The sequence below is a fragment of the Mustela putorius genome, unplaced genomic scaffold (assembly GCF_011764305.1).
Source record: "Mustela putorius furo isolate JIRA1106 unplaced genomic scaffold, ASM1176430v1.1 tig00003942_pilon_pilon_pilon, whole genome shotgun sequence".
NCBI lineage: Eukaryota > Metazoa > Chordata > Mammalia > Carnivora > Mustelidae > Mustela > Mustela putorius.
Window position 1 is genome coordinate 3,272,704 of NW_025422087.1, and position 13,357 is coordinate 3,286,060.

Genomic DNA, 13,357 nt, shown 5'->3' on the forward strand with positions numbered 1-13,357 from the left:
CCTTCCTTCCTTCCTTTCTTAAAGGACAGGGAGAACGTGGTTTAACGGAAAGAAATAGAACGGATCTGTCATCAATCAGGATGAGGGCTATGTGATGGCCTTGTGGGCAGAGATCAGCGGATGAATCATGTCACAGTGGAAAACTCACGTGGGGGTATAGTGAGGGATGACTTAGGTGAATGAAAGGGGGGGATCCATTTAATATGAGGGCTTTAATTTGAAATGGGAATTGAGTGCCCCTCTCAGAGCAGCCCACGTTTTCGTGCTTTTCCATGGACTACTATGAGTCCTATGAGTAAAACATAGAAACTGTAACAATGATTTACAAAACATAATACTTGAACAAAAATATTGACATTGTTATTTGGGATCAATTTTATTTTTACACCAGGACTACTTCAACGTCCATGGTACCAGGGAAAAGTCTTTAAGAGGGATTAACCATAACTTGCCTATGAACAAAACTTGACCCGAGCACTTATGATTATAGATTTTTCAAAATACAAGCTTCTGAGAATTTTAATGTTGCTATTATGATTTTAGGGGATGGACTATATTTCATATTTGGGGGGGTGGGTTTTCCTTATAAATCAATGACAAAATCCCCAAAATCCTAGCATTCCAACAAACAGTAACCAAATATCTTTAGTCAGGACTAATAACCAAATGGCAAAAATGATAGGATGCCATTTTCGAGATTAGGTCATAAAAAGATTGAGGCCTCTTTGGGGCGCCTGGGTGGCTCAGTGGGTTAAAGCCTCTGCCTTCGGCTCAGGTCATGATCCCAGGGTCCTGGGATCGAGCCCCACATCGGGCTCTCTGCTCAGTGGGGAGCCTGCTTCCTCCTCTCTCTCTGCCTGTCTCTCTGCCTCCTTGTGATCTCTGTCTGTCAATAAATAAATAAAATCTTTAAAAAAAAAAAAAAAAGATTGAGGCCTCCATCTTGCGTGTTCTCAATCTTCTCTCACTCATTCGCTCTAAGGGAAGCCACCTCCATACTGTGAGTTTCCTCACGGAGAGGATATGAGGCCCAACATCAGCCACATAATAAGTTTAGTAGGTGATCGTCCTCAGTCAAGCCCTGAGATGTCTGCAGCCCTGACTTTGATCATAGCCCATGGGAAACTGAGCCAGAGGCAACACTTCTAAGCTGTGCCCAGATTCCTGACTCACAGAAACTGTGAGACAACAATTGCTCATCATTTTAAGCTGCTGAATTTTGGGGTAATCTGTTAAGCAACAGCAGATCACTAATATACTCTCCTTTGTTTAGCCTATATTTAAATCTTAATAAATGAATTGGGGAATGCATGGAAATTTGGTCAATGAAATTCTATAAAAGGAGGAGAAGTTCGAGGGTGTTGAAAATAAAGAAGATGAGACTTGATTAGTAATCATATGTAAAAAGTATATTTTTTTACTCTATCATTCATATAAAATTTCCTCTGGGTTGACATTTTTTAGTAGGAGGAACACGTTTGTGTTGATTCATCCACACTTGGATCTTTAGGCCCAATGGCACATATTTGTGTATTGGTTGGGATGTGTAGTGTAACTGATGCTGAAGAGGATGGTGAGAGCAGGGGGCTCAGACTAATTGAAATTGAAGTCATAGGCTTCTTGAAACCAAGGGATAGATGAAATCATTTTTGACTCTACTCCAGTCCATTGGACAGAGCTGTCCACTAGAAATAGAATGCAAGCCATGTATGAAATTTGAAAGATTTTAGTAGTCACATTTTTAAAAGATAAAACAAAACAGGGGAAGTTATTTTAATAATATATTTTATTTAACTCAAAATAGAAAAAATATAAAAATGTCAGTATGTAATCACTATTAAAATATTATAGAATATTTTAGTGTTTTTTGCCCCATGTCTTCAAAATCCACTGTGTTTTTTTGAACTTAAAGTACATCTCAATATGAATGCTAAGTTTTTACTTATTTACAAGTAAATGCTTGAGACTATTTTGCATTTCCGAAAATTTAGGATTGAAAAGGTAGATTTGCATACCCAAATTGTTCCAGACATACCTTAAAGTTTTCCAATAACTGATTTGAGAGTCAGTGCTTAAATTTAAATTAATTAAAAATAAGGTAAAAATGCAGCACTAGCTCTCTCTCAGGTGCTCAATAGGGACATATGGCTGGTGGCTACTATACCACACAGGGCAACTCTAGTACAGAGTCATACTCAATACATGATTGCTGGAAGAATTAATTTCATCACACTATTTCATCAATTAAATCATCCATGAGTTGGGATGCCTGGCTGACTCAGTCTGTAGAGCATGTGACTCTTGATCCTGGGGTCATGAGTCCAAACCCCATCCTGGGTGTAGAGATCACTTAAAAAAATTAGCCATGAATCAGGGAAATACAAATCAAAACCGCAGTAAGATACCACCTCACAACAGTCAGAAAGGCTAATGTTAACCAGTCAGGAAACAACAGGTGTTGGCGAGGATATGGAGAAAGAGAACCCTTTTACACTGTTGGTGAGAATGCAAGCTGGTGCAGCTACTCTGGAAAACAGTATGGAGGTTCCTCAAAAAGTTGAAAATAGAGCTACCTTATGACCAGCAATTGCAGTGCTAGGGATTTACCCCAAAGATACAAATGTAGTGCTCCGAAGGGGCACATGCACTTGAATGTTTATAGCAGCAATGTCCACAATAGCCAAACTATGGAAAAAGCCTAGATGTCCTTCAACAGATGAATGGAGAAGAAAGATGTGAGATATATATATATATATATAATGGAATACTATGCAGCCATCAAAAGAAATGAAATCTTGCCATTTGCAATGACGTGGATGGAACTAGAGGGTAAAATGCTTAGCAAAATAAGTCAATCAGAAAAAGATAATTATCATATGCTCTCACTGATATGAGAAATTTGATAAACAAGACAGAGGTTCATATGGGAAGGGAGGGGAAATGGGAACAAGACAAAACCAGAGAGGGGGACAAACCATAAGAGACTCTTAATCTCAGGAAACCAACTGAGGGTTGCTGGAGGGGAGGGGTGTTCGAGGCATGGGGTGGCTGGTGATGGACGTTGGGGAGGGTATATGCTGTGGCTGATGCTGTGAATTGTGTAAGACTGATGAATTATAGACCTGTACTCCTGAAACAAATAACACATTATATATTAATTTTAAAAAAAGAAAACATTAGCCATGAATTAAACCAAAAGGCTGCCAGAAAAAAAATGTTATTAATACTTATGTTAGTAGCCTCTAGAATATCTTCAGTATTAGGTGGTTTTACTTGTACCCATACCCTGAAGACAGCATGCTTTCTCTACACAGTGCAGCTTGAACACTGAGTCATCAGGGAATCACTCCAAAATGTGTAAATTTTTTGAAAACACTCATTTATTTGTGTTTTTTACCCATGTGACAATTTAGGGATTTAAAATTCTCCATTAATAAATATGGGGATGAAAATCAAAATGGCTAATGAATCATGAATGGAATAAACTCATTTTAAGAATTGAAATGAAAAAAAAAAAAAAAAAAAAAGAAGAGTTGAAAAGGTGAGTAACTTTTCAAGGACATGCCAACCAATATTACCTTCATATCACAACATCCCTAGGTTGATTAGCATATTTCCAAAACAACCCAGATTTCCGTCCCCGCCCACACATATACCCGTACATTCAATCTTCCATGAATCCAGTTATATAAATTAGAAGTTTACATTTTAGATTGGGGTACAGTTGTATACTATGAAAGACTTCAGAAGGCTGATAGTAAACATGTGCTATTTCTAGATATTTAACAGAGACATACAGTAAGAAAGTAGAGAATGTTCACCTTATCAGTTAATTTGCTTTCCTTAAGTTAAAGCTATTTCTGTCCTTTCCTAAAAGGGGAAACGGACTACACAAGTATTGCTAGGATCTTAAGCTTAGGCTGAGTTTCTAAATCAAAGCACAGGAATAAATGCTTAGAAATGTAGTGTGGGGACCCGTGGGTGGCTCAGTCCGTTGGGCCGCTGCCTTCCGCTGAGGTCAAGATCCCAGGGTCCGGGGACTGAGTCCCGCATGGGGCTCCTTGCCCCGCAGGGAGCCTGCGTCTCTCTCCACCTCTGCCTGCCACTCTGCCTGCTTGTGCGCGTGCCCTCACGCGCTCGCTTTCTAGCGCGCGCTTTCTCTTTCTCTCTGACAAATAAATAACAAGTAAATAAATAAATAAATAAATAAATAAATAAAATCTTAAAAAAAAAAAAAAGAAATGTAGTGTGTCTTTGCTCTCTCTTGCTTTTCTTCCTTCATTCTCCCTTTCTTCTTTTCCCCTTTCTTTCCTCCCTCCCTCCCTCCCTTCCTCCATTCCTTCCAATCTTCTTTTTCACAGATTAAAACCTTCCTCCAGGGGCACCTGGGTGGCTCGCTGGCTTAAGTCTCTGCCTTTGGCTCAGGTCATGGTCTCATGGGATCAAGCCCACATGGACTCTTCATTCAGTGGGGAGCCTGCTTCCTCCTCTCTCCCTGCTTGCTTCTCTGCCTACTTGTGATCTCTCTCTCTGTCAAATAGATAAATGGAGTCTTTAAAAACAAACAAACTAAAAAAAAAACAAACAAAAAACCACAGAAACTCAATTCCAGGTGCCTGGGTGGCTCAGTTGTTAAGCGTCGCCTTTGGATCAGGTCATGATCCCAGAGTCCTGGGATCGAGTCCCACATCCGGCTAAGCTGCTTGGTGGGAAGCCTGCTTCTCCCTCTCCCACTCCCCCTGCTTGTGTTCCCTCTCTCACTGTCTCTCTATCAAATATATAAACAAAATCTTCACAAAAGTAAAAAATAAAAAACCAAAAATCTCAATTCCTAGAGTTTTTGTTTTTGTTTTTGTTTTTTAAAAGCACTATGTGGAAAAACCACAGACATCGAGAGCTCTTAGAAAGTGATTCAGAAGAGCTGGGCTCTTAAAGTGAAGAAGTTTTAAGAGAAACTAGCCAATTAATTTTGCTTATATTTTCTTTTTTACGGATGCCAAAACTGTACATAATTTTTAAAAAACCTGTCTAAGTAAGTCCAAAACAGCTCCTTCAATAGATATAAAATAAAAATTCCAATTGGTAAGAAGATATTTTTCCCCCTGGTATTATGTAAGATAACAGTGTATCTTACTGTATATTTCAGGGACTATAATAATCCAATCCACATAGACATTTCTGAATATAGAAATGTTCTAAAATATGTTAAGTTGTTATATAGTCCTACAGGTAGTTTTAAAATAATAAAATATTTAATTATTACAGAATAATATCTGAAAAGTTCTTTTTTTGAAAAGCCAATGTTACTGAACAAACCTGAATATAGTGTGAAATATGGTAGGGGTCAAAATTACGAATATCCTGAAATTTCTTAGTTTGTTTACTTAACATTTATAATTTCATGCTCCCTGCTCTCTCTTGCAGTTCACTGCTACCTTCTAGTGAAAATTAAAAAATCACTACATGGCAGTTCTTCGAAGATCTGGTGTCCAATCCTAGCTGTTCCATTCACACTGTATAACTTAACCTTGGTAGACCACAGCTTCTCTGTTTCTTCATCCACAAGGCTACTTCCCACTTTAAAAATGTTTTTAACTTTAAAAAGTCTACAATTCAACCACTAGTCAATATAATTAGTCTGAGGAAATGCAAATATTTGGCATTGATATGCCTCACAGATGATATTGACGTGAAAACCATACCACAAAATAATAGGAGCAGAGATTATTTTCTTCTAATCCTGTATCATAATTTTGATAGTCTTGATCTAACTTTAAGTAGGCATCATACCACTCATTCATCAACAAGTGTTTGTTGAAAGCTTTTGTGCACCCAGTTCTGAGGTAAATGGAAACTGTCCTTGCGGAGCTGATAGCCAGTAGGATGGACAAACATTAAGGAAATAATCTATCATAACAAATTATCATTCCAAATTATGATCTATCCTAAAAGGGGGAAAGTGTCAATTGCTAATGAGAGACTAAACAATGGAGACCCAGTTTAAATTGGGGGGTGGGGAGGAAGGGTCTCCCTGAAGAGATTTAAACTGAGACTAATAGCAGGATTTGTATCAAGTGTGCATGTTGGAATAGAGGTACGGGCCTGTATTCCATGTAGAGGAAATGGTGTCTATAAAGACTTTGAAGTGGAAAAGATCTGGTGTGTCAAGAAACTCAAATAAAGCCAGTGGGGGGCTGCTCTGACAAGAGGTGAGGTACACAGGCATATCGTATCATGCAGGTCTTTGAAGAACATGCCAAGGAGTTTGGATTTATATTGATTCAGTGGGAAATGAATAAAGATCTTAATGGGGGGATGTGGGGAGGTGTGATTTGATCAGCTGGTTAATTTTATTTGTTTATTTCCTCAGCCTTACTGAGATATAATTGATATAACATTATATAAGCTTAAGGCATACGACATGATTTAAAACATGTATATGTTGTCATTACCACAACAATGCTAGTTAATCAGTCACCTCCCATAATGACAGTTTTTGTGTGTGTGTGTGGTGAGGACATTTAAGATCTACTTTTTCATCTTGCCATTTGCGACAACATGGATGGAACTAGAGCGTATCATGCTTAGCGAAATAAGTCAAGCAGAGAAAGACAACTATCATATGATCTCCCTGATATGAGGAAGTGGTGATGCAACATGGGGGCTTAAGTGGGTAGGAGAAGAATCAATGAAACAAGATGGGATTGGGAGGGAGACAAACCATAAGTGACTCTTAACCTCACAAAACAAACTGAGGGTTGCTGGGGGGAGGGGGGTTGGGAGAAGGGGGGGTGGGATTATGGACATTGGGGAAGGTATGTGCTTTGGTGAGTGCTGTGAAGTGTGTAAACCTGGCGATTCACAGACCTGTACCCCTGGGGATAAAAATATATGTTTATAAAAAAAAACTTAATCTCCTCTGATAAATATAAACATTTCACATAGATGTTTGCTGACATTGAGATTCTGCGCCTTTTCTCTCACTTGGAATCAGAGTCTATTTTCTATCTATATGTATAACCTCAGACAATTTTTTAAATCTTTCTTTTAATAGTTCATATTATTAAAGCCACAGGCATGTTTTACCTTTCAAATAAAAACATGTATTACAGTAAAAAAAAAAAATCTACTTTTTCAGCCACTTTCAAATATGTCATATCGTATTGTTTTTTTTTTTTTTAAGATTTTATTTATTTATTTGACAGAGAGAAATTACAAGTACACTGAGAGGCAGGCAGAGAGAGAGTGAAGGAAGCAGGCTCCCTGCTGAGCAGAGAGCCCGATCCGGGACTCGATCCCAGGACCCTGAGATCATGACCCAAGCCGAAGGCAGCGGCTTAACCCACTGAGCCACCCAGGCGCCCCTGTCATATCGTATTGTTAACTCTAGTTACCGCATTGAGCATTAGATTCCCAGAACTCACTCACCTTACAACTGGAAGTGTATCCTCTTTGACAATATGTATTTTTAAAATGTTGATTGGATGATATTTTGGAAAATGGATTGCATAAGATAAAGTAGGGGGCTAACAGTCATCTAGGAGAGAAGTGACCATCATATGAACAAGTATCATGGCGGTGGAGAGGAAGGGAACGAGTTGATCCATTTTGAAGGTGAGGTAAAGGGAGTTTGGGAGATTGGGTATTCAGGATGACATCAGGTTTCTGCCTTAAGAAACTGGGCCTTTGGAGGTGCCCTTTACCGAGTCGGGAAAGGCTGGCAGAGGTTTGTTGAAATAGTGAGATTGTAGTTTCAAGATGGTACGGTTGAAATATCTGTGAAAATTCAAGTGAGAATGTCAGGTAAGCATTTATAAATAAGTCTGGAGTCAGAAGAGAAGTCCGGGTTGGAGATATAAATTTGAGAGTCTCCTACAGATGGTATTTAAGCCATGAGTCAGCTGGGTGGGATCTCGGAGGAATAGAATACAGAAGGAAGAACGAAAGGGCCCAGAACTAAGTGTATTTGTGTACTCTAAAAGAAACTAAGCCTGTGAATTTGGGGCTACAGCAGTGAACAGGCTTACTTTTCCATTGGTTCATTAGTTTACTCATTCAGTTATTCTGCTATATATACCTGTATCTACCTTATTTTAAGTAAGTTCTAAACTGAAGGTCCTGGGGCATTTTTCCCTCGTTGTCAGAGCCAAAGGGAGGATCCAGGTTTGGGGGTGGAGGGACTTGAATCATATATAATTTGGGGACCCTTCTTTTTAAAAAAGGAATGCAACTTTATAAACATAAAATTAGGCACAGAAATAAATATTTATTAAGAACTGGAAAAGATATAACAAATTACAGATTTTTATTTTTTAAAATTCCAACGGAATTGATGTACAGTGTTATATTGTTGCAGATGTACAATATATAGAGTTTAAACAATTCTATATCACTCAATGCTCAACATGATAAGTGTTCTCTCAATCCCTTATACCCACTTTACCCATCTCACCCACCCACCTGCTCTCTGGTAATCACCAGTTTATTCTCTAGATTTAAGAGTCTGGGGTTTTTTTGTCTCTTTTTTCCTTTGTTTTGTTTCTTAAATTTCACATATGAGTGAAATCATTTGGTATTTGTCTTTCTCTGACTTATTTCACTTACGATTACACTTTCTAGAACCATCTATATTGTCACAAATGATAAGCTTTCATTCCGTTTCATGGCTGTGTAATATTCCATTATATATCTATATAAATATTCCATTATATAACTATATATATCTATATATCTATATCTAGAACCATCTATATTGTCACAAATGATAAGATTTCATTCCTTTTAATGGCTATGTATTATTCCATTATATATATCTCTCTCTCACATATTCCTTATCCACATATTGTTGGACATGAGGTGCTTCCATATGTTGGCTATTATAAATAATGCCTCAATAAACATAAGATGCATACATCTTTTCAAATTAGTGTTTTTATTTTCTTTGGGTAATTATCCAGTAATGGAATTAATGGGGCACATGGTAATTCTATTTTTAATTTTTTTCAGGAACCTCCATACTGCTTTCCACAATGGGTGCACCAGTTTGCATTCCCACCAATAGTGCACAGGGTTCCTTTTTCTCTACATCCTCATCAACACTTGCTGTTCCTTTTATTTCTGATTTGAGCCATTCTGATGGGTGTGAGGTGATATTTCATTGTGGCTTTTTTTTTTTTTTTGGGTTCCAACATTTTATTATTTTTCTTTAAATTAAATTAATTTATTTTCAGCATAACAGTATTCATTATTTTTGCACCACACCCAGTGCTCCATGCAATCTGTGCCCTCTATAATACCCACCACCTGGTACCCCAACCTCCCACCCCCCCGCCACTTCAAACCCCTCGGATTGTTTTTCAGAGTCCATAGTCTCTCATGATTCACCTCCCCTTCCAATTTCCCCCAACTCCCTTCTCCTCTCCAACTCCCCATGTCCTCCATGCTATTTGTTATGCTCCACAAATAAGTGAAACCATATGATAATTGACTCTCTCTGCTTGACTTATTTCACTCAGCATAATCTTTCCCAGTCCCATCCATGGTACTACAAATGTGGCTTTTTTTTTAAATACTTAAAATTTATTTTTTTAATTTTTTAATTTTAATTTTAATTTTTTTTAATTTTTAATTTTTTATAGACATATATTTTTATCCCCAGGGGTACAGGTCTGTGAATTGCCAGGTTTACACACTTCACAGCATTTACCAAAGCACATACCCTCCCCAATGTCCATAACCCCATTCATTGTGGCTTTGATTTGCATTTCCCTGATGATGAGTGATGTTGAGCGTCTTTTCATGTATCTGTTGGCCATCTGTATGTTTTTTTCTGGAGAAATATCTGTTCATGTCTTTTGCCCATTTCCAATTGGATTATTTGTTTTCAGGGGGGGAGTTATAGATTTTTAAAAGTTGACAAATACCAGAGATATAACAAAATTAAAACAAATAATTTTATTTCTACATTTATATATTAATTAACTAATAATTAACTGTCTGGTGTATCTTTATATCACTTTTTTCCTACCCTTTCTGGCTCCACAAAGTTTCATTGCCTCTTCTCATGTCATTGTTTTTAGAAAATAATATTTTCTAAAAAGAATAGAAAGATAATTAAGTCTTTCATAAAGTATGGTCAATCAACATTTTTATTGTTATTAATAGTTTAAAATTTCTGCATTACAATTCATGACTGGTTATGACATGTCAGTTTTTAGTATTGTTTTCAAATCTGGTAAAACCTCAATTAAATTTCTTTCACATATGAATGGTAAGATTTCAGGGTCATTTCATTGCCTTAGTGCCAGCTTTGCATGCCATCTTGTCTAGAACAACCAGAATTTGTCAGAACAAGAGGCGTTAGATATGTTAAAACTCAATCCAATCATAGAAGCATAAAATTTAACTTCTCCCAAAGACATACTGGCTGGCTGTAATACTGCTACAGGCTTTGCTCCACACACACAGGAATTCTGGCAAATTCTATTTTGTGCCATTCCTATTTTTTAAAAAATGAATGGTTCATTTGTATGTGTATACATTGCATTACTGAACATATTCCCGACAGGCTAGGATTTCCATTTTAACTAGGTGTTGATGAGAACCAAAGACTCCAGCTTACAATTTCACATGTTATCCAATTGGAAGAATTGACTGGAAGACTTTTCTACAGACTAGGCTACAGACTTGGTTTTAGTCCTAGATGTTTGTGTTATGCTTCATGGCAAGGTGACATTGGAGGTAGGAGTGCTCTTAGAAGCCATTCTTATAACCTGGATGACTCTCGGTGACTTATCTATGCATAGAACTGACTATGAATCCCTTAACTATATTCCATTAAACCCAAACTAGGTAAATACACCCAAACATAACCCAACACAAGGGAAAGGCGAGTGGAAAGAAATAATTGTTTGAATTAGCTGTGGTTAAAATGTATTACTTTTGAAAATTTTACAAACAAATATGACTATGAGGACACATTTCTAGGGCCCCTCCCAAGGCCTTTTGCAAGGCCATATGTAAGCCCAACTTCATTAGTTTCATAGTAAGTTCACCTCTAGTCATTAAATTTTCAAACACAGAGTTATCAACAGTCTTCAAATGGATATTATTTTATCCTCTCCTTGCAGGCAGAACAGTTATTCCTTCTCACACGTTCCTGTTTGTCAGTCTTGGGAGGAAATCTCAAGGTGATGGTTTGAGCTGCTGCTCTGGGGACACCACTGTCTAGTATAAATTGCTTTTTTCTTTTTTTCTCCTCCTCCTCTTTCTTCTTCCCTTTGTTGTTTTTGTTGCTGTTGTTGAGCTCCAGCTTCTTCTTCTTTTTTTTTTTTTTTTAAGATTTTATTTATTTATTTGACAGAGAGAATCACAAGCAGGCAGAGCAGGCAGAGAGAGAGGTGGAAGTAGGCTCCCTGCCGAGCAGAGAGACTGATACGGGGCTAGATCCCAGAACCCTTGAGATCATGACCTGATCTGAAGGCAGAGCCTTAAACCACTGAGCCACCCAGGTGCCCCAGAGGCCCAGAGTCTTGATTTCAGCTCCTGTTGTGATCTCAGGATTGTGAAATCGAGCCCCAGATCTAGCTCTGCACTCAGTGGGGAGTCTGCTTCTTTCTCTCTTCCTCTCCCCTTGCCCTTCCCCCTGCTCACACTCACGTGTGCGTGCTCTCTCTCTCTAAAAATAAATGAAATCTTTAAAAAAAAATTGACAGCCTTGGGGTGCCTGGGTGGCTCAGTGCATTAAAGCCTCTGCCTTTGGTTCAGGTCATGATCCCAGGGTGCTGGGATCAAGCCCCGCATCGGGCTCTTTGCTCCGCGGGGAGCCTGCTTCCCTTCCTCTCTCTCTGCCTGCCTCTCTGCCTACTTGTGATCTCTGTCAAATAAATAAAAAAAAAATCTTTTTAAAAAATAAAAAATAAAAAAATTCACAGCCTTGAAAAAACTTACCATATACATCTGATTAATTCAAATCCAGGGGGTAATAAAAACCTACAACTAACTATTACTAACTATTCGTCCAATAGTAGTTATCACAACTATGTCTCTAATTCGGTGATTCTCTTCCTTTGAAAACTATGATTTAATTCTAATTTTTTTTTAGCATGTAAATAACTCAAGTAGTATGTTATACTTAGCATATATATTAGCAAATATATTTAGTGTGTCTAGCATGGAAATAACTTATATAGTATATTATACCTTCCTTAACACACTATGAATAGTTGGCCTAAACAAAAATTACCTAATTATACTACCTAATTATACACCTGTCCAGAGAACAGTTAACCCTACCTGGGAGGGAGAGAACAGATAAGGGAAAGCAGAGCTTGGTGGGAGAGGTGTTTGGGGAAGGAATAACAATATTGATTCTAATAGAGGTATTTAAAAAACATAGCTCTTAAATTAAGATGGTCTAGGTTGAAACATGGCTTTCTTTTACTTAGCTATATGATCTTAGGTAATTTAGTTGACCTTTCTCAGCTTCAATTTCTTTTGAAAATGGGGGCAATAATATTTGAGAGAATTCTTGATAAATTTGATGAGGTAACAGTAGGAAATAATCATTAATACTTTAAGATTTTATCATCATCACATACACAGACAGAGCTTTTTACTTATTTTTTAAATCTTAGTGTTCATTTTTGTAAAGTAGGCTCCACTAGTGTGGGAACTTGAACAAGTCCTCCACAAGTGGGGACTTGAACTCCTGACCCCAGGATCAAGACCAGAGCTGAGATCAAGAGTCAGACACTTACCTGACTGAGCTATCCAGGCACCCCTTAGTATGTGTTTGTTTGTTTTTTTATCAAGTTTATCCAGGTACATTATTTAAAGCTTTTAATAAAAAACAGTTCAAAATTTGGAAGGTATGTCCATAATATTTTCATGCTGTCTTCCCCGCACTATTCAATGTTAGGATTTCTTTCTCTCTTTATTTCAAATGAGTGTCATTTTCTGAATCTCATTTCTCTCTCTTGCTTACTGGGTTTCCAATACTGCTGAAGGTGTTGGACGCAATACTATATACACACTCTCCTAAACTTTCTTATTTACTTTTTATATCCCATTTGGATTTTATTTTTATTTATTTATTTATTTATTTATTTTCTAAAGATTTTATTTATTTATTTGACAGAGAGAACTCACAAGTAGATGGAGAGGCAGGCAGAGAGAGAGAGAGAGAGGGAAGCAGGCTCCCTGCTGAGCAGAGAGCCTGATGCGGGACTCGATCCCAAGACCCTGAGATCATGACCCGAGCTGAAGGCAGCGGCTTAACCCACTGAGCCACCCAGGCGCCCCTGGATTTTATTTTTATATGCTGGATCCTTCTAGAATTTTCACATGCTGTTTTGTT